Source organism: Rhipicephalus microplus, chromosome 5 (assembly GCF_043290135.1).
Source record: "Rhipicephalus microplus isolate Deutch F79 chromosome 5, USDA_Rmic, whole genome shotgun sequence".
Classification (NCBI taxonomy): Eukaryota; Metazoa; Arthropoda; class Arachnida; order Ixodida; family Ixodidae; genus Rhipicephalus; species Rhipicephalus microplus.
In genome coordinates, this window is record NC_134704.1 from 101,006,541 (window position 1) to 101,032,492 (window position 25,952).

The 25,952-nt window shown below is 45.0% G+C and overlaps 1 protein-coding gene across 3 annotated transcripts in view; it reads right to left on the minus strand.

Annotated features, from left to right (window-relative positions):
• Positions 1-25,952, minus strand: part of LOC142817886 (relaxin receptor 1-like) — a 258,818-nt gene that overhangs the window by 179,953 nt on the left and 52,913 nt on the right. For all 3 annotated transcript variants that reach the window (XR_012895405.1, XM_075895823.1, XM_075895822.1), the window contains exons 2-3: positions 13,409-13,567; positions 12,881-12,964 (exon numbers count right to left, since the gene is read on the minus strand). The gene's annotated coding sequence lies outside the window, so the exon portion shown is untranslated. The remainder of the gene's footprint in view (positions 1-12,880; positions 12,965-13,408; positions 13,568-25,952) is intronic.

Genomic DNA, 25,952 nt, shown 5'->3' on the forward strand with positions numbered 1-25,952 from the left:
CTGTCTGCCCGTCCGTCCGTGCTTCCATGCCTGCGTTCATGTGGTGAACCCTCCAAGTACCACAATCTCCCATATCACATCCCCTGTAGCTACCTACTATTACCAGTATACATACAGCGGAGGATGTACAGACTCACGCCATAAGAAGCTTCGCCCCTAAAAAATGAAAGCTTGATAAAATGTCAAAGATGATCTTGTCTCTTAAGTACTGAGCTGTTTTCAGAAAGGTTTTCACAAGAACACCATAGCGAAACACCAAAATATTTTTATGAAACATACCGGCTAACAATAACGATAACACAATTTGTTCTATTTTTCTTTTAATACTTTCGAGATATTTCTTATCCTTTTAGAAAGCGAACATGTGCACGTGCTGTAGTGGCTCGTAGGTTTCTGTTTAGCCATGAGTCCAGAATTTTTGCAATTGATTGAGGTCACTTATTCAAAGAATATATTTTTCTGAAAGTTTCTTTCGAGGCCCGTCATAATTTTTACAATTTAGAAGAATGTGCTTCACGTCTTCTTGTGCTTCTCCACATAAGCAGGTTGGACTACCGGCTTTCCTTAATTTATACAGGAAGGCCTTCTCACACTCGCCTTATGGCTATTAACGATGCCCACTGAGGCTTACACGTTTAAGTACACATATATACCCTATAAAATGGACCAAGGAGTGACCGCCAGCGTAGCTCAGTGGTAGAGGATGAGACGCTTCATTCGAGGGTCGCAGGTTTGATCCTTACTAATAACAATTCACCTTTCGTCTACTTTTTTTTGTTCTCATTTACATTGCAATTACTTCAAATAACATCCCATGCATTTTTCCCATGTTGTAATTATTATTGTGTGCAACAATTAAAACGAGCAATTAGACGGACACTAATGTGAGACGATGGATTGGTTTAGATTGGTAGTGTTTTTGAGAACTGTAACGTCGTTATTCTTACCGTTTTAAGATCAATATTCGAGCAGGAAATCAAAGTCAAAGTACCATTTTTTAAGTTCGCGCCGAAATCCAGCTACGTGACGCCGCAAATTCAGAACTTTACTTGTACTTAGGTGACACTTGCTTGGCGAAATTTCACGAAAGTTGGTATGTTAAGTCCCTGGCCCATATTAACCGACAGGGTGCATTTTTAACGAATCACAAGCTAAGTATGCCTCAGTAAACAACGCCTAAGCTCATGGTTTCATGGCACTTGGTGTAGGAATTTAAAGGTGGCGCCGTCAGCCACATTTCCTTTTTGTGCGTTTTATCGCTTGCTAATAGTGATCTCTTGGCGAGCGCGGAATTTTGGAATTTCTAAATGGGTTTTGCTATTAACAGAAAAATTACTTGCCTGTTCAGTGTCCCTTCAATTACACTTTGGTTCATTCATAACGAGGATCTCGTTCTGGCAGACTTTGTGCCCTTTCGTATTGAGTGTGCGAGGAATCATTAGTCAGCTCCCACCTCGTAATAAGATAATGCTCCACGTGACACCAACAGCCAGAAAAAGAATGTTCCACTCTCGGAGTCATGGCTACTAGCGGCGCAGACTAATACTCCCAGGTTTAAAATGCGAATATATACCCTTTGAAGTGAACGTAGGTATAACCCCACTGTCGCTCACTTCGCGGAGCATCGGCCACGTTCTTCGATGAGGAAGAAACAAGAAGAGAAAAGAAAGGGAGGTTAACCAGATGAGCGACCAGTTTGCTACCCTACACCGTGGATAGGAGGACGGCGATTAAAAAGAGAAAGCGAAAAGAGAAAGAGAGCACTTCACGCACAAAGATGTACAGTCAGTCAGTCACTGAGACCGGAAACTTTTCTGGCGGACTTTACTTCAGCATTCACACATGCGACAGGAAAATTGCGACATTGGAGAGGGTCATGGGCGATCCGTGAGCATTAGTGAAGCGCTGAAAACAATAGATTGAGAAACTCCAGCAGTGTCAGGGCTGTTTGGGCTGACGAAGTATTTAGCTTTTTCAAAAGCATAAATATGTTCTTTATGAGAGATCGTAGTGTCACAGGTGTGGCATGGTCTTTTTCAGGCATTGAATGAATACCCAGCGCTGTCGTTGACTCGGTCAATGTCGGCTCAGTGAGCTACAACCGTTTCATTTGATGTGGATTGCACTGTGGCTTTCACTGCGGTTGCGGTTCTGGCTATGTTTGCGGCTCTGGCTTTAGCTTTGGTAATGCCGGCCAATTATCGGTGTCCATGCGCTTTGGTGCGGTCCTGTCTTCAGAAATTGACGCGGACACGTATGGTGCAGGAAGCAAAGGAGGTCGTGTCACCTGTGAAATACGTGTCACAGAGTCCCTGAACCACTGCGGTGTCTGGAGCACCGCATTTTGATGACAGCGACAGCTTTCCGACGAGATGACCAGTCTCGCACCATGCGCTAAAGAATGTCCTTTTAATTCTGTATCTTGGGGCAGTCATTTGACGTGTCGTGGGACCCGAGGTGATTTCAGCACTTGAGTACCGTGTCGGTGCAGGAGTGTGTAGCCTGTGGTTCAGCGCAGCGCGAGCAAATTGTTGGACTCTGACACACGGCGCTCACGTTTCCAAACCTCAAACACTTGCAGCGTCAAAGTGGCCTTGCAATGAATGGTCCTACAGGATGCCGAAAGTGGCCCACCTTGACATGCGAGCGCAGAGATCTCAGGGACTCTCCAGCAACAGTTAACTTTTCGTACACTTTTCTTCCTTCAGATTTGCATTCCAATTACTTCTAATAACATCAACTATATATATCTTGGCATCAGGTTTTCTGTTTGGTTTCAGTAACAAAATGTTTTTCGTGTTACACCAATTCTTACGAAGGAGGAATCAGCCATATTTCAATTGCGAGAAAGAGAGAAATAAATAAAAGGAAGAGACAGGGAGGTTAATCTAGACGAACTGATTTGCTACCCTGTACGGGGGTGGGGAAAAGGGTCGCAAAGAGGATAGATATAGAGAGATTGCAATCTACGAAAAAAGCATGACCTTATTAAGAACACCACCTTCCTTGAAAGACTCATTACCATCTTCGTAATCCTAATGAACACCAAATTCTTGCGAACATAAATGGCTAATTCATTATAATTATTCACTAGCATTGCTTGCGCGAATAGCTAAATCTTTGCGCACTTACGGCGTTTACCTCTTACTGCGTAGGCTCAGTGACTCGCAGTGCCGTGGGTCGCAAAACTCTAGAGAAATTCTGAGAACATCCGAGTCGAGATCTGCGCGGACTTATTCGACAAAAACAACTCATTCATTCAGTGCATCCTTTTAGGCAGCACTCACAAGGCACGGGCCGCAACTATATCGTTAAAAACATGGCACCCGTGAAAAGCCCGACAGCTGCCGCTTCTTGAATATTTATGAGTGCCACAAGAACTCGCCGAGACGCGTTGGATTCGCGCGGACAAAGTGACGTGCCATTTTTGCTGTTGTCACGACAGAACCTAGCAACACAACGCGTTTAACGCTCACTGGTCGATTTTTCTCGCGCAACTCTTGACAGTCACACGGCCGATCAATAAAATCGAGCAGCCGTGACAGTTCCTTGAGTATGTGAGCACTGCGCCAAGCTTGGCGATTGTAAAGAACTGGTGGATTATTGCAATCAATATTTGCCACGTCACTCCCCCAACAGACAAGAGCCTGTTCTTGGGGGTCTCATGTGCAAGTGATGTTGCTTAACGATGGTGCTGATCACTACAGACTTCACGGCAAAAGGCAGAGGTGGGGTCGAACGAGCCTTATCAGAAAGACGTGGTGCGCAGACACATATGTGCACGCAGAAAAACTGACACACACAAACACACACACACAAGCACACACACACACACAAATATATATATATATATATATATATATATATATATATAGAGAGAGAGAGAGAGAGAGAGAGAGAGAGAGAGAGCAAGAGAGAGAGGTAAATTTCTCACAATTAGTTTCCGTATTCTGAGAAATCAGATCTGTAATTACGTCGAATGCATGGCACGTAAAGCCCGCTGATCATTCAGGAGCAGCTCCACAATAAAAAATTGAAGGAAGAGGTGCTACGGAACGACTGCTGGTATTTAGGACTAGTGCTTACACATTATTCGCAATGCTAATGCTCTATTTTCGTAAATGTCAAACGCGTTCAACGTAAGTTAATAATACCTTGGGTTATACGTCCCGAAACCTCGCAATGCTTATGAGAGACGCTGTAGTAGAGTGCTCGGAAACTTTTGACCGTCTGGTGTTCTTTAACTGTCCCTGACATCGTACAACACACAGGCCTCTACTGTTTCACCTCCATCTAATACCAGTGTCACACGGGCACTTTTAATCGCGATCAGGGTGATCCGGATGAGTTCTCTTGATCGCGATCAACTTCATGACCGCTGCTACACGGCCCAAGCTAATACGCTTCGAGCTTGCATCAGATGAAATTCTCCAGGCGGCATTTGCGTGCCGTAAAACATGTCACTGATAAAACTCGACGCACAATATATCTATAGAGCCCTTTATCAGCAATGTTATTCGTGCAAGAACCACTCGAACGTCGAAAACTTTGCAGGCCACTGCGATAGTAATTTCATAAATCCATCACTCGTTGATAATTTCCTAGGACTTACTTGTATTGTTGTGTGAGATTAATAACCTTCATTTTTTTTCTGATGGCCCCCGCTCGTAGCCGTGTTGTCATAGCGAGGCGTCAATCTCGTTGCACGCGTCAGTGTTTCACTTCTGGCATTTCAAGTCTGTTCCTGTCGCTGCTGCCAGCGGTCAATTACTCTCAAGATCTCTTCATTCAACCACGAAGTGCGCGTACGTTGCGACGTAGTCGAAAGGCTTGCGACACTCGTAATCAGTTTGCTTCTAGGTGTTCCAACAGCTCCGACAGAGCGAGATTTGAACTAAGCGCTGAAGGCAACGGTCGACTGCTTGCCGTCTGCTTGCCGTCTGCTCTCCCGTAACTACATGCGGTTGATGCGAATCCTAAACTATGCAATATTTTAGAGATTGTTTCAAATTAAACAGTTTAGAATTTGCTTTTTTATATACTAGTTGTTTCAAAACGGTTTTATCGAGCTATTATGCTCGATTTTTTTCATTATGGTGCTTTCAACAAGCTCAGCTAGCGGGTGCAAACGGCAGCAAAATGACGATCTTTCGGGCAGATTCCGATGCTAGGATCACGATAGTCTTGATCCCGATAACGCCTGATCCTGATTAAAAGTGACCGTGTAGCAGTACCTTTTCTGGATCGTGATTAATCCGGATCGACACTGATCGCGATTAAAAGTGCCCGTCTGACACCGGTATGAATGGGATCGCCGTCACCGGGATCGAACCCGGGACCTTCTAATGAGCAGCTGAGCAGAGTAGCCACTGTTCCATCGAGGTGGATGTTTTCCGAAAGTTCAACACAAGGAGTACGTGAAAGACAAATTTATCCTCTGCATGTACAAGGGCAGTAAAATTTTTGCGGTCTGGCATCTCAAGTAATCCTAAGGCATCGTGGCATGCGAACATTTGACCTCCCCTGTACAAGTAAAAAAAAACGAACTTGATAAATTTATTGTGTCAATTCACATATTCAAAAACCCGGCACGGACAACTTCAATCTTGATTAAAATAAAATGCTATTTTACTAGAATTCCAAGACAACAAAGTACATCAAAAACATTCGACAGATGATGCGAGACAATGCTGCTGCGCAATAATATCGAATGGTTGTCCAAGCTATGACATCGTTTCAGTGTTACTAAGATGTTGAAGCGCTCAATTTGCGAGACCCCTTGACTATTGCGAGACCCCTTGGCGGTGAGCGTGCGCTGCAGCCGCTTTCCGAGCCCTCCGCTCTGCCACCTTGTCTTCGTCGTTCATAGCGAGGAGCACAAGTGCAGTGACTGCCGGTGAAAGAGGAAGTGCGCCATGGTCGAATATACGCAAGAGCACGAAAGGCAAGAGCACGCGCATTCGACGCATCGGAGTGGAGCGAGCGTCCCCAGCACCATCTAATGAGCAGTTCGAGTACAAGCAAAGCGAGCGCTATCTATTGAGCACCCCGATTATTAGCGGGTGGCTACGACTTGACGCGGGACTGACCCACACTCTAAAAAGCTTCGCTCCTAAAAAACTAGCAGTTCCGTGTACGAACACAACCGATCAGCAAAGCTCCTTGAAAATGGGACGCAGCCGACTATGTGCCTGATCTCGCGGTTGGCTTCCATGAAGACGACGGGGTGGGGAGTGTGTGCGGAGAGCGTTTGCTGCGCTTGGTGGCGCAAACAACTCAGCGAGTGAGTGTGGCGCGTGCATCGCAGACACCGCGCCTGCCTTCTTGCTGCACTGAGAGCGTGCACCTGTTGTTTCGCTCGGCGTGCTCTCCCGGTGCAGGAATCTTCTACGGCGACAGCTGCCAGGGCAGGGTACTGGCCTAAGTTACCTTGCAGACGACGTTTGACTAATGCCGACCAGTGCTGTGACTAGTCAGCCGAAAGGGCAAGTGCAGTCACCACCTGGCGGCTACCTGCGAAACCATACCTCCAGGTGGATTTCTCCCTGTGTCATCTGCTAGCCACGCCGTGATTGAATGTGCATTTATGTCCTGCACGTCTTCAAAAGGTAGTTTGTTTCGTAGTGTTAGCGCCAGTTTAAGTGCTTGTACGTACGCTCAATGCTATGTACAGAAGCATTTGACCTCAGGATGTAGTAGGTTGCTCGATTGGTTGATTTATATGCGAGGCTTAACGTCCCAAAACCACCTTGTGATTATGCGAGACGCCGTAGTCTAAAGCCCGGGAAATTTCGACCGCTTGGGGTTTTTAAATGTGCACGTAAATCTAAGCACACAGGCCGACAGCAATTTCGCCTCCATCGAAAATGCAGCCGCCACTGCCGGAATTTGAGCCCGCACCGTGCGGTCAGCAGCCGAGTACCTTAGCCACTTGACCCTTGCAGCGGGGCGTTGTAGGTTGCTTGGCTGCACATACACTCTATAATTGATTGACATGTGGGGTTTAACGTTCCAAAACCACCATATGATCATGAAAGACGCCGTAGTGAAGGGCTCTGGAAATTTCGACCACCTGGGGTTCTTTAACGTGCACCCAAATGTGAGCACATGGGCCTACAACATTTTTGCCTCCATCAGAAACGCAGCCGCCACAGCCGGGATTCGATCCCGCGACCTGCGGGTGAGCAGCCGAGTACCTTAGCCACTAGACCACCACAGCGGGGACATGCACTGTATTAAGATCAGTGGGTGCGTTTGTTGAGATTCTCGGGTGTTGCCGTCAAACACCGCGCTCAACAGAATCATTTGAATTTGATTGCTGTTTCTGCAGTTTAAGCAAATCGTAGAGAACGCTTGGCATCACCCAAATATCTATCTATCTAGCCTCTACCTATCTAGCCGCCTACGACATTTAGCTGTCCTGGCCGTTTCGATAATGGTATCGATACCAAACTTGGTATTACATAACATGACAGTATGAGGAACATATTTTACTAGTCATACTATGAAAATCATGATGTGTATGTCATGAATGTCACGATTTATATTTTATGATATTGCAGCTCTAGCGGTGGTTTACTTCACATGACATGTTGCAAAACTGGTATGGTATGACATGATTGCATGGCCAACACAAGCGAGAGACCCTAACATGAAATTCATGGCATGCGTATTATGTAACAACATGATTACATGCCACGCTAACGATGCGCTTGCGGCTGTTTCGCTAGCGTCACAAATACCAAATTTGGTATTACGGTACGTGAATGGATGACGAAGCTATTTTACTAGTGCAAACATGACAATCATGAGATGCTTGTCATGTAACAACCTGTCTACATGCCACACTCATAATACGCTCGCGGCCGTTTCGCTAGCTTCAAATATGCCAAATTTGGTTTTACGTGATGCCAATGGATGACGATGGTAAGTGACTGGTGAAACATAATAATCATGAGATACGTGTCATATGATATGTGATACCTTCTACCAAAAACGAGGAAACCACAAGTGGACATGGAGGAGCTCTAATGGCGAAAATAAGAACGAAATAGACTTTATAATGAGTGCACACCCAGGCATCGTGCAGGATGTGGAAGTGGTTGGCAAGGTACGATGCAGTGACCATAGAGTGGTACAGTCTCGAATTCGCCTAGACTTGAGAAAGGAACGACAGAAACTGATACGCAAGAAGCCAATCAATGAGCTAGCATTGAGAGGTAAAGTACAGGAGTTCAGAGTCTCGCTTCAGAACAGGTACTCGGCTCTTAGTGAGGAAACCAACCTTAGCATAGATACAATGAATGAGTTTCTGACGAGTATCATTACGGAGTGTGCAGTGGAAGTTGGAGGCAGGGTAGCTAAACAGGACGCTGGCAAGCTTACCCAGGAAACGAAGAATCTCATTAAGAAGCGCCAAATCATGAAAGCCTCAAGTACAACAGACAAAATAGAACTGGCAGAGCTTTCGAAGCTGATTATTAGGCGTAAGGTATCCGATGTAAGAACGTATAAACTGGAGAGAATTGAACACGCTCTGAAAAATGTACGAAGCGTCAAAGCAGTGAAGAGGAAACTTGCGATAGGCAAAAATCGGATGTATGCACTAAGGGACAAAGAAGGCAAAACAACTACCAATATGGATACGATAGTTAAAATAGCGGAGGAGTTTTACAGAGATCTGTACAGTAGCCAGGACAACCACGACTTTAATACTATAAGAACTAGCAGTAACCCAGATGACACCCCACCAGTAATGACAGAAGAAGTCAGAAAAGCTTTGGAGAGCATGCAAAGAGGCAAAGCGGCTGGTGAGGATCAGGTAGCATCAGATCTGGTGAAAGATAAAGGACATATTGAGTGAGCAAAACTAGCCACCCTGTTTACGAGGTGTCTCCTGACAGGAAGAGTACCAGAGTCTTGAAGAACGCTAGCATCATCTTAATACATAAGAAAGGAGATGACAAGGACGTGAAGAATTGCAGGCCGATTAGCTTACTCTCTGTAGTATACAAGCTATTTACAAAGGTAATTGCTAACAGAGTAAAGAAAACATTAGAATTCAATCAACCAAAGGAACAAGCAGGATTTCGAACAGGCTACTCAACAATCAACCACACTCATACTATCAATCAGGAATAGAGAAATGCTCAGAATATAACCGACCACTATACATAGCTTTCATAGATTACGAGAAGGCGTTTGATTCAGTAGAAAGATCAGCCGTCATGCAGACACTGCGGAATCAAGGCGTCGATGAAGTATATATTAACACCCTAGAAGAAATCTATAGGGGATCAACTGCTACCATAGTGCTTCATAAAGAAAGCAACCGAATACCAATCAAGAAGGGTGCAAGGCAGGGGGACACAATCTCCCCAATGGTATTTACCGCGTGCTTACAGGAGGTTTTCAGAAGCCTAGAATGGGAACAGTTAGGGATAAGAGTTAACGGAGAGTACCTTTGTAACCTGCGCTTCGCCGATGACATTGCATTGCCGAGTAACTCAGAGGACGAATTGCAACTCATGATTACCGAGTTAGACAAGGAGAGAAGAAAGGTGGGTCTTAAAATGAATCTGCAGAAAACGTAAGTAATGTACAATAACCTGGGAAAAGAGCAGCGCTTCGAGATAGGTAATAGTGCACTTCAAGTTGTAAAAGACTATGTCTGCTTAGAGCAGGTAATAACCACGGAGCCGAACCACTAGATTGAAGTAACTAGAAGAATAAGAATGGGGTGGAGCACATTTGGCAAGCACTCTCAAATTATGACAGGTAGATTGCCACTATCCCTCAAAAGGAAGGTATATAACAGCTGTATCTTGCCGGTACTTAGCTACGGAGCAGAAACCTGGAGACTTACAAAGAGGGTTCAGCTTAAATTGAGGACGACGCAGCAAGCTATGGAAAGAAAAATGGTAGGTGTAACCTTAAGAGACAAGAAGAGAGCAGAGTGGATTAGGGGACAAACGGGGGTTAAGGATATCGTAGCTGAAATCAAGAAGAAATGGACATGGGCCGGGCATGTAGCGCGTAGACAGGATAACCGCTGGTCGTTAAGGGTAACTAACTAGATTCCCAGAGAAGGCAAGTGGGTCAGGAGAAGACAAAATGTTAGGTGGGCAGATGAGATTAAGAAGTTTGCGGGTATAAATTGGCAGCAGCAAGCACAGGAACGGGTTAACTGGCGGGACATGTGAGAGACGTTTGTCCTGCAGCGGACGTAGTCAGGCTGATGATGATGATGATGATGATGATGATGATGATGATGATGATGATGACAATGACGACGTGTCATATGAGAGCAGAACTACATGCCACAGTCAAGGCGCTCATACGCTTCGACATGACGCGGTGCACACGCTCGCGGACCTTCATTTCGTCGCGTGACGCCGGCGTTGCCACGTCAGGCGCCGGTACTGCATGTACTCGCAGGCGCGCGCCGTGCTGCGTTGCTTTGGCACATGCACGTTTCAGCGCGTCTGGTGACCGTTCGTCACGAAAAGAGAGATACGCAGTGTTGTCTAAGTAACGCATAGGCACAGAATAATGTTACTCTAGGGCATTGGCACGAAAATCAGCATGCCGCATTTCACGCTGTTTGGCGTCGGGCCGTGCCGACGTACGCTGGTCGCGCCTGGCGTCAGACGATAGAGTGCTCCCGTTTTGCTAACGTAGCGTCGCTGTGCCCAGCGAGCGCGCGCGTCAACGCTACATGGGAGTATATTGGGCCCTTTATGATGCACTCGCAGCCGTTTTGCTCGCTCCACATATACCGAATTTGGTGTTATGGGACCTCAATGGATGGTGAAATATGTTGGTGGTGCAAACATGATAGTCAAGGCACGCTTGTCATGTGAGAACATGACAACATGCCACGCTCATAGCGTGCTCGCGGTCGTTTCGCTAGCTCCGCAATACTAAATTTTGTATCACGTGACGTGAATAGATGACTAAGGTAAACGACACATTAAAACAAGATAACCATGACACGGAGGTCATTTATGGCATCACTTACCTCCACCTCGTAACGTTGTTCTTATTTTAAAGTAACATGTCAACATTCCTTATTCATGCTTCGCATATGATCGATTACCACTCTGCGTGGGATCTGCCAATTTTTTTATATTAAAATGTATTTAAGGAGAGGTTCGTGCCTAGGTATGAGTGGCGCCAGCTACTGCTCTTCTCTTGGGCAACAGTCGACATCGCATATTAGGTAACACACACAAGGCTATACAAAGGTACGTATCACATTCATGCACTGAGTTCATATTTTCGATACAGAAATATGTCCACACCAGTGTTTAGACCATGCATGTTCTTGGGCGTGGGGCAATGGGGGGAGAAGGCAGGCGGAATATTTTTGGTGGGGTTGGGAGCCTTCAGCTTTCCATACTTTCCGCTGGCGCCACATCTGAATAGTCCTGAAACAGTAAGGAAACACGCGGGCAGCAAACAGAGGCCGCAAGTTTCAGCCTATTGTTAAGCATCTGTACCGAGTACTTGAGCGGTGAATGAGCGCGTACCGGTTTAGAAAGGTGCTAATTGACCATTTGCGGGAAAACCACTGCGCATGAGCAGTAACCGCACAGGTAGCGTTCCTGTACAGGCGTTTTGGTTTTGGTTGGAAAACATCAGCCTGGCGTTCCATCAATATGACCCGTAGTAACGGCGAACACTGCCGTTTTCACGCAAACACCGTACCTCACAGACGGTGCACAAGCCGTCCTCACTGAACCTATAGTTAATCGACAGACATTTCAAGGTTCAACTTCAAGTGTATAACATAATGTTCTTCTTAAAAGAGCAGGCGTAATGAGCCTGGCGAACCGTCGAGGTAGCGGAGTGCAGGTATCACCTCACTTGGTTATTTCTCAGGCTGAAACGCGAGAAATTCTTGTTTTACACCGTGTATACAAACGTCAACAGAATGTTTTTCTCCTTTACCTTCTTGTTTCAGTAACGGGCATGCGTTTTTGGTCCTAAAGCAACAAAACAAGCGTTTTGTTTTCCAACCAAAAGCGAAGCTTTCCTGTTTACACGACAGGGGGCGCTCACTTTTCCGCAAATGGTCAATTCACTTGCTACGACACGTGGCCAACAGCACTGCTATGGGAAAACGTCATACAGCGCGAAAACGCATAATGTCTCCAAGGGGGAGCATTGCTTCAGTGGCACTACTTATAGTAACACTGAAGAGGCTTCGTGAATTGGTTCGGTAATGAAGAACGTACAGTCGCCACCACTGTTAGGGGGCATGCAAAGCGGGTGACCGTGCTACCCGGAGCGCCACGACGGCCACCGTGCGAACTACTACGACGCAAGTGCAGTGGGCGCCACAGGCAGAGTTAGCTGCGCATTGTCTGCTACGTTGCTTCCCATTTCACCTCGAGCTGTGAAACCTAAGTCGCGCACGTCGAAGTGGGAGGCATCATAGCCGAAAAGGCACATTGAATTTCACCTCTGGCGTTTATAGCGCTTGCGCCGCAATATTTCGCGCGGCGCCCACTTGGTGGCCCGACAAGAGCGGCCACGCGTACCATGTTTGCTCTAACAGTGGCCGTGACTGTACTAATATTACCGGCAAGCTACACTCAACGCGTTTTATTAGTTGAAAATAGGCTCAAACAGCCCACAGTGAAGTGCCGTTATGTGTATCTGTAGACGCGCCGCCAACCGCTTATTCACATTACCCATGGTACCAGCTCTAATACGATGTCATGGCAAATAACAATATTTCAAGTAGTGCTCACGCACTACTTGAGGACAAGGCGTTTCATTACGATGTTTCTCCGTCAACAATATAGTTTTCGCTCTCTCTGCCGATCTCCGTGACTACAGTATACGACCGCGCTGTATTGCCAATCAGACTCACCGCATTTTCCAGACTTTTTTTCACGGTCCTCATCAGGCCGTTTCTGGAAGTAGTCTTCGATGAACTTCTTCAGATTCTCGTCCCCTGTGGAGTAAAATTTTGTATTTATCTCTTAGAGCCCGTCGTTCATTTTGAGGATAGGCTTACGTTGAGGCACATGACTTACAGTAGCACTACAGCATCTAAACGTCTGAATGGTCTTACTGAGAGTTCGTGTAAAGGGCGCGTTTAATACGTTGTCCCCCACATCTCACCAATGAGTGTGAAGCAAACGCAATACTTGCGGCGGCGTTTATTTGGCACTGTATATTTTACTAGGCTTTCACTTTAACCTGGAGTTCGAGTGCACATTCCTTATGGATGCATAAAAAAACGGAACAAAGAATGCACCAGTGAACGCTGCTTACACCCCATTTGCAAAATTTTATGCGTGTGGCTGTAAAGGACAATCAGTTCCTAACGTTTGAGCACACAACCAAACCTCAATGCTTTCTTACATTGCGGCATATAATGCTGTTCTATACCTACCACATGCTTTTTCGTCGGAGCCCTCCGGGCAATCCCGCTGTCCGTCGCATATGAACTCTCGTCGTACGCAGTGCCTCCTCGCTTCACTGCAAGGAAAGTGGCCCTCGGGACAGGTGTGCTTGGTGGCTTTGCCAACCGTAGCAGCGGACGAGCACAGCACTGCAAGTAAGATGTGTCTGATTGATTGACTGATTGATTTCGTTCGAGGATGTCTCGGATACAATGGCAAAAAGCAAATGCGTTCTGCGTGACGGGACTACAGAACATGATGGCGTGCAGTTAGCCTGCAGCGACGGAATAGGGGAGATCATGTACGCTGAACACATGCAGAAAAACTTCTCATGTAAAAAGATGCCAAAGAGTCCATAATTTTATACTAATCAGGAAGATTTGTGCAGTTACAAATAATTCATGACCAGAGACCTTGTGCATCTTGGCACGCTCAGCGGAACGAAACGAAGAAGGAACGAACACGTAAGCAGCACTAGCGCTAGTCATTGACAGAAAGTTTACTAATATAAAACGACTAAAATTTGCAGACGTCGCCTTAAACTGCTAATACATATACAAGCCATGTAACATTTAGGGCAAAGTAGGTGTGCAGGAATGAGTTAGCGGGTTTGCAACCAAATTTGCCTGATTTTACTATTGTTTATCCGAATATACCCGGACGAAATAAAGCCTAAGCCTATTTAACACCATGGTGTCACTTTCGCTCTGATTTTGGAACGACCAGTCAGCGCTCAGTGATCGCGATATATTCGCCAGTAGGAAAGCACACAAATGGCTTTGTATCTGTCCTTTCTTGAAAGTTATAGAGGATTGAGCCTCCGTTTAAAGTCGCGTCCCTGAACTACTCGGCAGACAGATGTAATCACGTGCTCCGCGCGCCTAGGACAGAGAAGGCAATATTCTAAATTTATCTGAGAGCATCCTCGTCCAAAACTTGCTTGGTTCGGCAGTGTTACGATCCACAATGTTGTGCTCACTAGATGTCCTACAGCGGCGGATGCTTGTGGGTCTTTCTGCGGCATTAGCCATTGTTCGGTTCACAAGTGCCGAAATGACGGCATGGTCATTAGGAACACGGTAGTCGAGCGCTCAGGAAGTTTCGAACCCCTGGGGTTCCTTAATGCGCACTGATGTCGCGCGGTACACTGCGCCAGAAGAATTATCGCCTTCATCGAGAATGCGGCCGCCCCGGCCTACATTCGGTCACGCGACATCGATCACTTTGTCCAAAATGAGCTCGTCGTAGCCTCAAGAAAAAAAAACGTCGTTTTTAAAATTGAAAAATGGTGAAGTTCGCGTTCCCATAGGAAAGACGGATCAAGCGATGCTTGATGCGCACGTGCTTTATCTGCTGAATTGTTGTTTTTAAACCGTACTTGTCATTGTTCCTTCCCAAACTTTTCCTGCATTTAAACCAGGGAGCGGACCACCCGTCTGTCACGTGCGAAGCACCGCCACACCCCAGTTGCTACAAACAAAAAATTATATATATATATATATATATATATATATAAGTCAAGTAGATCCTCCAAGAGAACGGTAACAACGGAAGTGTTTAATTCGACAGTTTCGGCCAGAGTCTGGCCTTCATCAGGAGTCATGGTACATTCTGTTTGCGCTCACATTTATAGTATTTTGGGTAAAAAATGAGAGGGAAGGAACGAAAAAAAAAAAAAAAAAAAAAAAAAAAAAACAGAAAGAAAGAAAGAGTTTGAAAAACGAGAGAGGAAAGGATATCCAGAAAGTTCCAGGTTCCACTGTGCTTCGCGAGTGGCGTCGTCAGTGTGTATTTTCTTAGTATTGCGTTCAGTGCAGTTTGGTGGCGGTCCCTTTATTGTAGACGGGGCCTGGCTAAGGTAAGGGCTTGCGTGTCGCGAAAAATGCTTTTTTTATTATTATTTTTTATTTTTTAAAGACCGTCACTAATTCGGCGTCGGGGACAGCGTTCCGAGGCTCCAGGAAGTCGGCGCGGGAGAAAATGTTTCTTAAGGCGCTGTCTGTCGTTTTGAATGCTATTTTGCTCTGCGAATCCGCGTTTGGGGGTTTTAATTGTGTATGGGGTGGCCCTTCTATATGTCGGGCTTTGTTGTCGAAATGCGGGAAGGGTTTCCAAACTGCGATCACTTCAACGTCACTTCAAACGTCCTTTCTCGCAGTTTGGAAACCCTTCCCGCATTTCGACAACAAAGCCCGACATATAGAAGGGCCACCCCATACACAATTAAAACCCCCAAACGCGGATTCGCAGAGCAAAATAGCATTCAAAACGACAGACAGCGCCTTAAGAAACATTTTCTCCCGCGCCGACTTCCTGGAGCCTCGGAACGCTGTCCCCGACGCCGAATTAGTGACGGTCTTTAAAAAATAAAAAATAATAATAAAAAAAGCATTTTTCGCGACACGCAAGCCCTTACCTTAGCCAGGCCCCGTCTACAATAAAGGGACCGCCACCAAACTGCACTGAACGCAATACTAAGAAAATACACACTGACGACGCCACTCGCGAAGCACAGTGGAACCTGGAACTTTCTGGATATCCTTTCCTCTCTCGTTTTTCAAACTCTTTCTTTCTTTCTGTTTTTTTTTTTTTTTTTTTTTCGTTCCTTCCCTCTCATTTTTTACCCAAAATACTATAAATGTGAGCGCAAACAGAATGTACCATGACTCCTGATGAAGGCCAGACTCTGGCCGAAACTGTCGAATTAAACACTTCCGTTGTTACCGTTCTCTTGGAGGATCTACTTGACTTATTGCAACGCTACGGCCATTTTCGCCACCATGCCTGCCTATATATATATATATATATATATATATATATATATATATATATATATGAAAGTAGATGCGCTTTCACATAACAACTGTTTATTGTGCCGACGTTTCGACGGAAACCCCGTCTTTTTCAAGGCATATATATATATATATATATATATATATATATATATATATATATATATATATATATATATATATATATATATATATATATATATATATATAAGAAAAAGAAGTGTATACTTAAGGGCTCGTTTTTCCGTGTGTTGACACAATAATAATGAAATCTGACGGACAATAAAGTATAGGGGAGGTTATAGACCAAATTGTTAGGTAAGCATGAAGAAAAAAAAAAGTGGGTGAAAAGATAACCCAACCTGCGACCTTCGAATAACGAAGGTCGCAGGTGGTTTATGGTTGGAACATATCACGGGTGAAAGTGATTCTCGCGAGTTTGCGCGACAGTAGTCATGTGACATCAGCTGCAAATGCGAGTGGTTTCTTTATCCATAGTGCCAGCACTGTGGGCGTGCCTCTCTCTCTCTTCATCTATCTATTTATCCGCCAGTGCCAGTGGTATGCGCCGCAGGTGATTGACGCTTAGTATTTACGCAGAAACTACGAAAACAGGCATGGGCAATTTCAGTGCGTGAGCGTTCAGGAAAACCTGTAATCGGCAGCGTTGACAGGACCAATGCAGACCCCGAATATTCTACGTGGCAATCACGTATTCTACCGTAGAACCATGTGAGTCCACAGAACTACTTCTCGAATAGGCCCTAATGTTTGTAAAACGTCAGAAGTAGTTGCAAGGCTAACTATCGAATTTTATAAACCATACATTTGTACTCATACGATACAACCATCACGTCAGGCTAACGTCAATTCTAGTTAGATGCCATGCACTGTAATTGATTGATGTTCATCGTCGCGAGCACCAGCGCTTCATATCAGCTTATCGCTTTTGGTGTTTCTAATACTGTTGTTCCTGTGAGAAACATGAGTAGGCTTCATGTCATGTGGGAGTGCATGACATTTCTATAATAAAGTATAAGGCATAAGTATAGAAGCCAGTGCTTTCGAATTGCTGTAGGAATATTTATGCACGCTTGGCGCTGACGAGTGGCAGGCATGAAATCTGTTCTCTTGCTCTATGATAAACGCATAAGGATAGATATAAGCAAGAGCACTTCAAAGCTGCGCATCGCCATACCCGTAGAACCTGTCATGATAATTTATTTATTTATTTATTTATTTATTTATTTATTTATTTAATGTACCCTCAAGGCTTTACAGCATTGCAAAGGGGAGCGGGCACTGACGAACAATGTTAAAGAAAAAAATACATAGACAAGACACTAGAACATTATTAAACACTGGAAAGCAACTATTATCAACTGCAACTATGTTATACAGCCAGTAGATTATACAAGAAAACTAACAACAAAATCAAACGTTTACATTTCCAACACCAAGTATGTTATCGAGCGATGTTTTAAAACTGCAAGGTGAGGTGATGGTTTTAACTGATTGTGGGAGGTGGTTCCAATCCTTGCAAGTTTTAGGCAGGAATGAGTGGAAATATGTTGATGTCTTGAAGCGAGGAACAGCAACTTTCTGCGCATGGTCAGTACGAGTTGAAATGTATGACGGGGGGGTTATTAAAAGTGAACGCTGAAGGTAGTTGTAAATTTTGTGGAAGAGTACGAGACGGGATATCTTACGGCGCGTAGCGAGTAAAGGAATGTTAATAATTGATTTCATGTTTGTTACGCTAGCGGTACGGCGATAATCTGATAATATAAATCTAACAGCGCGATTCTGAATGCTCTCAAGTTCATTAACTAAAGTGATATTAGCAGGGTCCCATATCGATGACCCGTATTCCAAATGCAGACGAACATACGTAATGTAAAGAAGCTTTTTTAAATCAACAGGTGCCATGTAAAAGTTTCTTCGCATGAGTCCTAGAACCCGGTTTGCCTTACATGTGACAGAGTTGATATGATGTTTCCAAGATAAGTTGTAAGTAATATGGACACCAAGGTATTTATAAGAGGGGACAGGATCGAGTACTGTGCTGTTAAGGAAATAATTTGGACATGCGGTAGTATTACGTGATATGCGCATAGACTTGCACTTCGAAACATTTAATTCCATTTGCCATAATTTACACCAGTTAAGCACGTTAGTCAAATCTGTTTGGAGGGTAGTGATGTCATTATTATTAGATATTTGGCGATAAATTACACAATCATCCGCGAATAGGCGCATTGTTGAAGAAATATTGTTAGGCAAGTCGTTAATGTAAATTAGGAACAGCAATGGCCCAAGGACCGACCCCTGTGGCACTCCGGAGCGAACTGGTGTAGTAGACGAGTCGAAATTATTAGCCGATACGTATTGGGAGCGGTTAGTAAGAAAGCTACGGATCCAAGCGAGCACATATGAGTCAATGTTTAATAGGCTTAGTTTATGTAGTAGTAGGGAGTGAGTTACATTATCAAAGGCTTTGCTGAAATCTAGAAAGATGCAGTCAGTTATTGTTCCAGAGTCAAGGGATATGTGTAAGTCATTAGTAAAAAGTAGAAGCTGTGTTTCACACGAATACTGTTTTCGGAAGCCAAGCTGAGCGGGTGTAAAGAAATCATTGTCTTCCAGAAACTTGATAAGGTGAGAGTAAATGACATGTTCTAAAATTTTACATGGTACTGATGTGAGAGAGATGGGACGAAAGTTACCTGGATCGTGGGTTGTTCCGGACTTATGTAAAGGTACCACACTATTAATTAACCAGTCGTTAGGAAGCACTGCCGTAAGAAGAGACTGTGTGAATATTCGTTCAAGGATTAGAGAAGAATACTCTGCCGTGTTTTTCAAGAATTTTGTGGTGATACCATTGCAGCCGAATGAAGATGAAATCTTTAGTTTATTGATGATGGACCGTATTCCTTCCGAGCTAATGACAATGATGTCCATTGAGGGAAAATTAAACGGCTTTGCAGGAAGTATGTCATTACTACCGGATGGTTCAGAGAAAGTTTCAGCAAAAGTACGGTTAAGTAAACATGCACACTGATGATCCGGAATTACATTACCTTGGGATATTAAAGACAGGTTGCTATGCTTGTTACCTCGTACAATGTTCCCAAATTGTTTGGGATTTTTGCAGCCCTGATGGTAAGGTTCTGTTAAAAAAGGTAAATTTAGCTACTTTTAGTTCGCTTAAGTAGGTAGCAGCTGCAGATTTGTAAGCTAGCCATCGAGCCGAAGACTGGGATGTCCTCGCAGCTCTAAACAGTCTTTTCTTGCGGTTAGAGAGTCTATTTAGGTGTCGGTTGTACCAGGGAGAATTAGTATTTCAGTACACCTTTCTTACCGCTCCACTACGGCGTCTCTCATAATCATATGGTGGTTTTGGGACGTTAAACCCCACAAATCAATCAATCACCTTTCTTAACGGAATATATTTATTTGTTAGTTCCAAAATTTTACTTCTAAATAGGTTCCAGTTATCTTCTGCAGTGCGTTCAAAACTCGCAGGGAAAAAAGTATCTAAGAAGGAGCATAATTTAGTATTTATGGTGTTAAGGTCAGCTCTGTTATAATCTCTGATCATTTTAAAACGGTTAGATGAGCGCTAGCGTGGAAACGATAGAGAAAAATGAATTATGTCGTGATCACTTAACCCAGGCAGCAGTGTTATCGGGGACACAAGATCTCGAGATGACGTCAACACGAGATCTAGAAGTGATGATGTAGTCGAGGTGACACGTGTGGGATGCTGAACTAATTGTGATAGTCCAAAGTCGTTGCAAATCGAAAGAAATTCGGTATATTCAGATGACGTTGCCATAGAGACGTTGCCATAATGACGGCAGGTAATGTGCACCACGCTGCAACACGTTCTAATTTTCATTTTCACTGGCTTTCAAAGAAATAAGAAACAAGTTTCCCCAAAGACTTATTACCATGGATAGCGTAGAGTTTTGTGAAAAAAGTACAAGTGTATTTTTGTACGCGTTAACAAATCGGTGCTCTTTTATAAGTTTTTGGGGCTTTCTTGATTACGAGGCTTACGCATTGTTTGTTGTTGTGGTAGTCGTTACTAATGTGTAGTATGATTTGTTAAACATTCCAATCACTTTCTTTCCTCATTTTGAGGCTTACTAAGTTGTGTGTTGTTTATCAGTCAGTGTCTAATCGGACTCATTGTACAATGTATTCCTATGTACTCATAAGTACTGTCAGCCCGCAAAAGCTGACAGTATTTGACAATAAATATACTCCTACAGGCCGCGAAGAAACTGTGACGAGATGTTGGGGTCCTTATTGTGCTTCTGCGATCTCTACGCTGCCCGCTTGGTCTAGTGCCTGTTTCGATCGTTTACTGATACGAAGGTCGATGGATCGAATCCCGGCTAAGGTGGACCCATTTGCTTGGAGGCAAAATATGAGAGGCCAGTGCATTTAGGCTTTGGTGCATGTTGAAGACCACAAGTGGTCAAAATTAGCGGAGCCCCCACCACTGAGTTTTTTAACGATATCTTCCGTTTGAGACGTCATACTTCAACAATTCTTAGTCACGATGCCAACAGAAAACCAAACGAAAAAATGCTTAATGGGCTAAGCACTGCATTTAATAATAAAAATACATGTCCCCTCGAAAACGTTAATTTTTTAACGTCTTAAAGTCTTAAAGGCGTACTGACACGGTTTTGAGACATGGAAAAACGAGACATTTTCAGTTACCTTGGCATGCAGCATAAGCACTCTCTGCGCACCATAGTCAACTAACAGAAGGAATAAACTTTATTATAAGAGACCAGCAGGTTTAGGTGGCTGGGCCTAAGCCTCCCATGAGGGGACGTCAAGGGCTTGCCTCGACGCTGCCTCGCGGGCGTGCTGGGTCGCCCAGGTTTGGTCGTCAAGAGCGGAGCTCCGGAGAGCCTCATGGAGCTTCGACGAAAGGGTCGTGGCGTTAGTGAGTCTGTACTCCGCCGGGCACTCCCACAGCATGTGCGGAAGCGTAGCCGGGTAAGTGCCACAGCAGCGGCAGTGGGAGGTTGTGTACACGTCCGGGAATTTGAGGTGAAAGCGTGTCAACTAACACGTTAAATGTAGTTTTTTGTTATTTTGAAGTTTTCACCGCTGAGGATCAGCAAGTTAGCGCCATCGCAATTGACATTATCCCGATGACTCAATGCAGTTCAACTGAGTTGGCAGACTCTGCGCCTCGCATGCAGCCTAGAGCAGAGAAATTGCCGTCAGCATTGCTTGAGACAATGTACTCGTTCTTTACGTGTATTCCACGAGCAGACGAGAGATCTGACGCTATAGTACGGCGCGAATTGCTGTTTTTCCGTGACGTCACACTGCCATGACACATTATCAAAAAGCTGATTCTTTGAAATTGAAACCGAAAATGCCCTTTTATAGTAGCGGAATTTAAAAAAAATACACCATCTGCCGCTAAAAGGAATAATGTGTAGATGCGAAACAGTGGGCGCTAACGCTTACACTGGTGGTGGCCTTGACACTGGTGGTCATCGCGGAGTTGCACAGCAGAAAAACCTGGGTATGCGCAAAGCACGCAGGGATTACACTGGTGTTTCCTGCCGGAACATGCCAATCGCTGCTATTGGGTGGTGAGAGACAGAAGACTCCGATCGCATGCAGAGACCCGCAGCCCGCTTTTAGTTTGCACGCACGCATCGAATTTTTATTGTTCAAGAACGCACGAAAAAAATCTCCCACCGGCACTACCTTGAAGGTCAAGATCCAGTGCATATGCATACGGAATGGCCAGTAAACGGTAGTGGTGCACGAGCAGTCGTTTTTTGGGGGGCTTAAGGTGTGGGTCAGTCGTTACTCAGTCCTGCGTTACGTCGTAGCAACGCGGTGGTCGTAGCGAACTGCTAATACCATAGGGTTTTCTAAAATTAACTAGAGATGACTCTGGCGCTGCGATCGTTTAGCGACCATGGAAATGATGGGTAGTACACACATTTGCCTAGTCTTCGTACTTGCGGGCGACGAATCGTACTTGCAGCATCGTTTATTGCTGGTAACGGTTTTTTTTTTCTTTGAAGGAAAGAACGAGCCCTTTTTAACTTTGTGACCCGATTCGAAATCGTAAGCTTGAAACGATAAGTTTGTGAAGCGCAAACGGTGAACCTTTGCTAATTTATGTTTTCGTGAAGAAACAGCTCCAAGCCACACGAACACACACGGAGCCAGAAGCAGGCCAGAAGTACGAAAATTAGACAAATGTGTGTACTATCCATCACTCCCATGCTCGCTGAAGTGCCGTGCGTTGCAGCTCCCATGGACACTAGCGCCAGAGTTCCCTCTAGTGTATATTAGGAAACTCTAAGGCTGATACTCGGAGTGCAACCTAGATGTCGATGCAGCAATCGCTCTACTAAGGTTTCTAGATGAAAAAAGTGTCCAAGGTAGCGACGCCTTTCCCTTTCCTCCTCGCCTATGTCCCTGGGGCGCCCCCTAGAAGGTTCAAAACTTTGATCTAAAAGCGAATGTTTGGGTACAGTTGCTATGGTAAATAGATGTAAATAAAACAAAATATAACGAAATCATTCGTAGAGCAAAAGAGCAAGCGGAATGTGCGTTACTCAACTGGCAACGTTGTGCAGTTCTATATTTTACACCCCTAGCCATGGCATCTCGCGTCGTTCATTGTAGTTCGTGCAGTTCTCCGAATGTGTTTTGTTCGCGCTGTGACACAATGAACGCGATTCTTGCTGGATCCTGTTAGTGACCACAAGGCGTGACGTTGTGACGAGTGATTACAGCCGACTTGTGCACACGCAAGAAAAATCTACGGCCAGACTGGTACAAACGTTTGACTAGCAGCCCTGCGATTACGGTTTTCTTTAAATGTGCCTATTTGGACAATCGTGATGCCAGGTGATTCTGATGTGGTGCTCAGAACTTCCTGAAAAGTGAGTTCTATTGGTGAGGTGTCACGAAGCAGCGCGTTTCGGCTCAGGCGTGGACTGCAGTCAAGCGGGAAATGTTTCTGAAGGTGCGTTGCTTACAAACTCCAGCTGTTCTGTATACGTGCATACACACAAGCATTTGTACCAACTGGCATGCACTTCATATGCATTAGACGTGCGCCCGGCGTTTCAATAAAAACCGCCAAGTAAACTCGCCTCGCAGATCCGCGTCGACGTAAGTTGACTGAGTTGCACGAAAGCATTGGCGTGAAATGTTTCATAGCTATAGAGGAGACCCGCTCAAGTTTGCCCGGCGACGCCAGCGCTTGCCTTTCCCCTGCCAGAAAAAGCGCACAACAATAGAGTCTTCCGACCCTTCCGCTCCCTTTGGCTTCCACGCATTTGCGAAGCACGCGCTGCACGTGAAACGTCTCTCGTTCCGCGATGTCACCACAACAGAAAAGGGGGTGACATCGCTGCGTCGTCAACTGTCACAATAACCATGCAAACACGAAGACGTTGACTCCACCAGTGAAATTCTACCGATTCCCAAACCGATGGTACGAAACAAGCAGACGACAGAAATGGATTAAAGCAGTGCGCCGAAAAAAGTATTTAAACAATTTTTTTCATAAACATTACCACGCGCACAATACATTCAAAATTACGTGTGTTAATTCCAGCGTCACTGTTTCTCTAATCTATCGAGTTACTGGGAGATGCACGTCCCCATCTTAAAAGTATATATTTTTCAACGCCCGTCATTAGAGCACTGTTAAAAAATAGTGAATAAATAATTTATGCTGCTACTATTATTCGATATTGTTGGGGACGTAGTAGTTGAAGCTGTGTGCACATGTGGTATGGGTAATGTGTTGTTATATATTTTTAAATCTACGTAGCGCCGACGGAAGTGTGTGGTTGCCAAAAGCTTGGACAACTATGAAAAAAAATGCATTAGCCGTTGTTGCACGTCCGTTGGCAGATACAGTGAACTAGTGGTTACTGAGTGTGCAGGAGCAGCCCGAACAACACGGTGCATTTTTGATACGTGACCAAGATAAAACGCCTTTATAGCAATGCGCTCTTCCCCTGCAGATTAGACACACACAAAAAAGTTTCTCTGAAAGCTGGGCGCTCATCATGATGGTACGCACGCTGTTCGTGAACTCAAAGTACCCGCGATGAGAACGGTGATAATGCAAGGAAAGACACGCGAGATAGATGTCAATTATTGTTGTGGGTCAGAAAGAAGCCCCAAATAGACCATTTATTTTTGAAGTGTTGTGTATACATCGCACGATAACTTGGGTAGGTGCTAGTAAATTAAGGTATCCCAACTAATAGCAGTCACAGCGCAAGAACCGCTTAACCTAAAGCACGAGAAGCGGCCTTACCCATCCATCCAGGAACAAACATAGTGCATAGTACACAGAGTAAACCAAATAAAACAAGTATATAATAATGAACGTACAGAAAGTTTTATTCACCTCTAACGTCGTAAACAGCGTCGTCTTTCACTTGCGAAACGCACTTCGCTCTGACGAGGACAGCGTCGTCTTCTACAACTTGCTTCGCTGCCCTTTTACTAAATTGCTGCCACGAAAAAAAATCCTCAATTGCGGCATCCTATTAAATGCGGACAGAGCGCATACATCATAACCGCGCGCGACGCGAGACTCTCAAAAACACGTGCAGAACGCGTGCAGCGCGCGAGCAAAGAAACGCGTTTTCAAGGTAGGTTGAATGGGACAGCGGAGGGGCGAAGACTCGAGTAACGAGTTTTCTCCCCGCATTGACTGACAGCGCCACGCTCCTGAGCGCCTCCCTCGGCGTGGGTCTCCCCTATACTTCACGGTGTGCTTCATATCGTATAGTACGAGGTAAATTGAAAAGAGCGAAACCATTTTCTGCTGTTTTACGGCAACGCAGCATTGTTGAAAAACGCGGATATTGCATTTAACGAGCACCGCGAAACAATCTTGGTCAACTTGGAGCACACTGAAACGCTTCTCCTCTTCAGTCAACGCCTCCTAGAAAAAAATGACAGCATATCCACCGGGTGAATGATGGAGCGTGGCGCGAAGCATTCGTCCGTCCATTAGTTCTTGCTTCCGTTCATCCATGAGTCCGTCTGTGTGACCGTCCGCGCGTCCATCTGCCCGTCCGTGCGTGCATATGTTCATGCGTCCGCGCGCCCTTCCGTGCGTCCGTTCCTGCGTTCGTCCATGCATCCACCCCAGCGTCCGTCTATGCATCCATCCAACCGTGCAGCCATCCACGCGTCCGTTCATGCATCTGTCTGTGTGTCCGTTCGTCTATCTAGTCAACACTCCAAGTACCCCCATCTCGGATCTTTTCATCATATATTCCGCATATAAAAGCACCGCCATCCAGCGGACATTCCAAGGACTAAACGAGAGGTGGCAGACGCACACTTCATACGGCTTGCGCTTCGTGTCTATTTCCCACCTTTAACCACCTCGATTTCATGGTATATACTAGTTCACTGTATTCATGGCATTGCGCCCCAACGCTCGCTGAGACTTTCTAAAACCGAGGAGGTTTTCTCCACTTCCCGGAAAACGATATCTTGAAGGAATACGAGCACAATGTTCACGGTGAAGTAGTTTTCATACCGCGTGAACAAAAGTAACTTTCAGTTTGTTTGTTGTAGCGTTCAATAAATTGTGTTCAGTAAGGGTTTGCTGAAATCATTGTATTTTGCATTTTATAGCATTATAAGGGACACGCATTTATTGAATACGTGTGGTATTTCTCTTCAAAAAACGTTCGGA